Raw genomic sequence first — 6,095 nt, 5'->3', positions numbered from 1 at the left:
GAAAAGGAAGGCACCTTGCCCCAGTATTTTTGTATAGATGGTAGGCTGCCCAGGTGAGATAAACAGCAACAAAACCTTTCTTCTTGGGGCTTTTTTTTGGTTTTTTTTGTGAGAGTAATCCTGTGCCCTATTTAGTTTTGAAGATTGAATTTAAATCTTGCATATGCCCTTCAAAAAGTGAATGGCAGTATCTTTCCTTGTGGAGGAAAGCATGTAGCCCCAGTGGTGGTTGAAGTCAACAGGCTGCTCAGGAGAGCTAAAAGCCAGTAACAGTTTGTTCTCATGGGGTCTCCTGTATAGCCTCAATTTTGGGACCAATTCAGATTTGAAGGTTGTATTTCAATTTTGGATGTGGGCTCCAGAAAGTGGATGAGGCTGCCTCTCCTTTGGCAGAAAAGCACTCAGCCACAATATTTGTGAAGCAGATGACAGTCTGCCAAGGAAAGAGAAGGACCAGTATCAGCTTTGTGTTCTGGCATCTTTCATTTGGGAGCAATCCCTGGATGTTTTTAATGATGGTGCCCAGATTCAAATTTTGGAGGAGGTATTCTGAAATTTATGGCAGTACATTCACCTTTGAAAGGAAAGCACTTGGTCCCCACAGTGGTGGCGCAGATGAAAGGCTGCCCAGGAGAGGTAAATGCCAGCACAAGCTTTCTGTCCTGGCACTTTTTGTTTGGGCTCAAAGCCCAGACTGATTCTTTCTTGGAGGTGGTAACCAAATAGGGGATGTTGTCATCTGAAGACTGTGAGAGTAAATAATTTATTTTGATGTATCTGGTTTGCTCTCCTTGATCTTCCAGGACAAAGACAAATTCCCACCAACACTCAGACTATTGTGCATTCCTTCCCAAAGAAAAGCAGTGACTTCCTATTTCAGAATCCCACCTCTGGAACTTGCAGCTGAGCTCCAAAATTAAGTATGTTTAAGATTTTCTCCCACCCATAAGGTTCCAGGAGAAAATGCTCTTGCTGGCCTTTACCTCCTCTGATTGGTCTTTGCAGCACCAACACTGGAGTTACATTCCTTTCCTAGGGGAAATACTGTCATCCTCTTTCAGAAAACTAACTGAAAATTCCAGTTTGGCTCCAGAACTGATTACCTTCAAGGATTGCTCCCACACAGAAGGTTCCAGGACAGAAAGCTGTTGTTGGCCTTTACCTCCATAGGCAGATGATCATCCAGAGCACCCAAACTGTCCATACATGCCTTCCTTCCTCAGGAAAGGTGCTGTCATCCTCCTGCAGGAGCCCACTTACCAATTCTGCATACTACCTGCAGAATTATGGAATACATTCTGAATTACTCTCACACAAAATGTGCCAGGACAGAAAACCCTTGCTAGCCTTTATATCCCATGAACAGCTATCATCTGCACTGCCAACACTGAGAGTACGTGCCTTCCTTCCCAAGGAGAGTGACTGCCATACTTGTTCAGAAAGCCTCTCTCCTAACTTTGGATACCAGCTCCAAAATTGAATGCAATTGGGGATTGCTCCCATAGGAAAAGTGCTAGAAAAGAACCCTATTGTTGGCTGTTATACTCCCTGGGCACCTCCCATTTCCAACACCTCCAGTGGGATCAGGCTCTGTCCTTTCTATGGATAGGTATTGCCAATCTTTTTCACAAGACCTGCTCTGAAAATTGGAGCCAGGCTCCAACACATTATGAATTCATTCGGTCCTGAATACACTGAGGGACTGATCTCACACAAAAGCATCCAGGACAGAAAGTTGTTGCTGGCTGTTACCACCTCTGGGCAGACTTTCATCTGAATCACCAACACTGGCAATACATTCCTTCCCAAGGAAAGATGCTGTCATCCTTTCACGAGCCCAACACTGAAATGTGAAGCTGAGCTCCAGAATTGAATCCCTGTCCAGGGATTGCTCCCACACAAAGGTTTCCAAGAAAATGAAGTATTCCTGGCTGTTAACTCCCCTGGGCATCTTATTATCTGCACTACCAATACTGGGGCTAGGTGCTTTCCTTCCCAAGGAAAAGTAATTTGATCTTTCAGGAGCCCCTTCCAGAGTCTTGACACCACCTCCAAAATATGTCCAAAATATTCCCACAAAAAAAGTGCCAAGAGAGAAAGTTGTTCGTGGCCAAGAATTTCCATGGGTCCCTTACAAATGTGCACTACCAGCACTGGAGCTGGGTGCTTTCCTTCCCAAGGAGAGGTAATGTAATCCTTCGTCAGTTGACCTCTGAAACTCGGATTCCACCCCCAAAACTGAGTAGCACTGGGGATTGCTCCCACAGACACAATCAGGAGAGAAAGATGTTGCTGGCCTTAACCTCCCTTGGGCACCCAACATCTGCATACCAATACTGTGTCGAGGTGCTTTCCTTCCCAAGGAAAGGCATCATCATCCTCTTTCAGGAGCCCACCACGCATCAGTGTTTTCTCCCTCACTTCCAATGATAACATGCATAAGGAAGTTTAATGCAAGAGATGAATTTGCCTTCTATAAACCTGGAAACTCAGAGCTGCATAGTACTACATGAAAATGTCAAGGGTTCACAAAGGGAGTCATGCACACACACAATTTTACTTTCTGAGGTCAGCACAGACACTCTGCCTTTTAGGGCAGAGACAGCTCCCAGTTTGGTCCTTAATGCACGACTAGAGATGGATGGTGAGGGCTGGTTTGAACAGGCTCACGCCCTCTGATGGCAACTCTAAGGGCATACAAGCCTCAATACTTGGTTTATTTAAAAGTCTGTTGCTCTGCACTCACAGGTCTGGCTACACTACACAGTTCACGTCAGCCTGGCATGTAACAGAAGGGAAACACCTAAAGGACAAAGCCTGCAAAAGAACATCCCACACACAGCTCTGTTGTTGCCCATCAGTCTGAGATTTCCAACCAGTCAAGAGTTCAGATTTCTGTGTAAGAATGTGAAGTCTTTGAAGTCCACCACAAAGCTGAAGCAGTGGATTTTGTAACTGAGAGGACCAAGACAAATCCAGGTATAACACAAAGCACAGAATTTCATTCAGTCCTTCATCCACTATTTTGATTTGCATGTAAAAGGTTTACTATAATTCTTGTAAGTGGGAGGAAAAAAGGAAGGCCATGAAAGCACAGAAACTGTCAATGTTTTAAGAATAATGATTTTACACAGTTGCTAGCTGATCACTCTGCATTCAAGTAAATGTAAACATAGGTAGCTATAATTACAACGAGCAATTATGTAACTATACCAACCAACAGTGTTATAGCATCTGCATTTAAATTACCTTCACATGCTGATTTAATGCACCATTTTTCACTGCCACATAAAAGCATCTGACAGACCTGTGTAAGTGCCCCGATGAGACTCCATCTGAAGGACTTTAGTGGGTCCTGTATTAAAGCAAATCAAGTGTATTTTTAACAAGTCAAACTAACAGGAATGAAAACTCAGAACCAACAGAGGCTGTTCACTGAAAATCTTTCTTATTTCCTAGATCGTTGCCTGAAAAAGTCCCAAACATTGCCAGGCTGACATGAAATCTGATTCATCACCACTGGGCTGAGAAATAAAACTGCGATAGGAATTACAACTTTTGAATTTTGCTTATCACCAAATACTTTTAAACAAAATCATGCCAGTTCACCTGAAAGCTTGAGACTTAGGGCCTCCAACAAGTTAATGAAGTTGAATATATACACATTCTGAGGTGCACTTTTGATTACTGAGTCTTGTTTGTTCCCAAGCCTTTCCCATCCACCTCCTCTTCTTTCACAGTAAATATGAAATAATAGATTGTAAAAAATTAAGAAAACTTGTTGAAGCATCATACTGAATTCTTATTAGACTATTATATATCAAGAAAACCTTAAATGTTATTTCTCAAGTTCACAAGATATACTCAACTTACTTGCATTGCAATATCATTCTCAGTCATTACTTGTTAACCATTTTTAGGGTTTTTATTTTAAATTCTGCCTATCTTGGCTCTGCTATTCATATGAAACAGCAGATCTTCCACATGGCAAATCTAATCTTCAGTAGGTTGAGAAGAATATTCATGTATTTGAGAATATACAACTAAAAAAGAAAACCAATAGAACAAAATACACACTACTGATGAAGTATTGCGAGCAGTTTCGTAGATACCCAACTTTGGTACAATTACCTCTCTGGATTATTAGATTTCAGCTTGGTCTGAAGAAACCTAAGCTAGTGGTTTGGGCCAATTAAACTTATAAACTATATAGAGAATACTTTGCTACCATTTTCAGAACGGTTTGAGCAGTGCTTTATGAATGAATAATGCACCAGTAGACACTTGCACAGCAGAAAATTTATACAAAATAGAAAAGCCTTTGTAGAAAGGATAGTGGTTTTTATTGTAGACTTAGAAAATACTGAATTATGAAAAATACAAAATCAACTGTTGTAATTATCTTTATTTTACAATCTGTATGCCATCATACCCTTATGGCTTTAAGATAGTCTGTCCAAAGTACTTGAAAACATGCTTTAACAAAGTATTTTACAATTTCAAAATCGAGTCTTTCTTTACTGGAAGAAAAAAAAAAAAAATAAAACCAAACTCCAAAAACATTTTCCTGAGAATTCTGTATCATAAAATTGTCATTCATTCGTAACATTTGCAAGTTGATGATAAAGGCTTATAGAAGTCAACATGCAACTTGTAGGTCTATGGTATTAAATAAATATTTAAAAAAATATTTAGATGCAGCTGGTCAGGCAAAAACCTACTCTCAAACTCCATCAAGTTCATATCAGGTTTAAAAATGTGATGTTACTTTTATCACAGGTCAATGACTGCCATGATTCCTGCCCTGGAATTCCTCCACCATCAGCTATATGGAATTCAGGCTGTGGCTGATACCCAGACTGCAGCAGTGGAGCACAACCCTTTAGTGACTAATTCCAGCCTCACACTTGGTCATCACTGGCCGTGTTTTCCAACATCTGCAGCCAAGTGTATCAGGGCTTTGGGCTACTGGATAAGCTTCCAGACAGCCATTCCCTACAAAGATGTTCTACCTCATTACAACAAGGATTTATCCCAAGGAATTCTATTTCCAGCTATGTGCACTATTAGGACAATGCTTTAATGCCATTGTCCACGTCATTTCAGAATATCACCAGCTTTAAAAGTGATAGTAGTTATGAACAGTAGAGGTTTGGGCTTTGAATTTTGTTTTTGATTGTTTCTTGTTGGTTTGCTTTTTAAATAAAATGGAGGCATAAGAGCAAAATACTTTCCAGGGTGGCAGCCTGGGAGAGAGAAAGGATTAAATTAATCAGGAATCTACAGAAACTGGAGAAAAATCCCAGAGAGCTTCATAAAGTAATACATATACAGGATCAGCATATCTCAATTATAGTAATTTAAAAGAATTTCAATTCAATTATCATGATGCCTGCCATGTAGTATTTATTTCTGAATTTCAATTACTGCAAGCACTGTGATTTATACAAGCTATGCTCCATTAGATTTTTTTTTCCCCTTAAAAAAGCAATGATCTATGATGAAAATCCAAGGATTCACTAGAGATTTGAATCAACTTTCAATCCCATAGGTGAGGTAGTGTAGTCATTTGTGTTACATGCTGGTTATGAGAAGTCCTGTTGAAATCTGTAAATTTTTAAATTTTTGTTTTAAATAAGTGGCTTACTGTATTTATTAATGCTATGTTACCTATGGTGGGGAGAGGAAAAAAAAAGAGCCTTGCCAAGAACAAGTTTTGTCTCGCTGCAAGATAAAACTGAAAAGCAGTATTTACAAGGGCCTTTGCTTAGTTGCTGCCTACTGTACATGCACACAGACACTAAAAGCACAAACAAAAGCTAATACACATTCTGAGGTAGGAAATGAAGAATTCCACTGGCTTGTACAAGATTCTTCATGTTTTGTAAACCAGTAAACCCAAAGTTTTCTGTGGTGAGGTTCAATACTTAGTTCTGGTGTGAGAATAAAATCTAAATAACAAAGCATCATTGGTATACAATATGCATCCACTGTTATGTAAAAATCTAGAAAATGGGGATTCTTTTCAGTAGCTGAATTTCTCCTTCACAAAGTAATGAAGGAAATATCTCCAGCTCATTTCTTCAATAAATTTT

This window comes from Cyanistes caeruleus, chromosome 3 (genome assembly GCF_971803275.1).
Source record: "Cyanistes caeruleus chromosome 3, bCyaCae1.hap1.1, whole genome shotgun sequence".
Lineage (NCBI taxonomy): Eukaryota > Metazoa > Chordata > Aves > Passeriformes > Paridae > Cyanistes > Cyanistes caeruleus.
Note: the sequence above shows the minus strand (reverse complement) of the source record.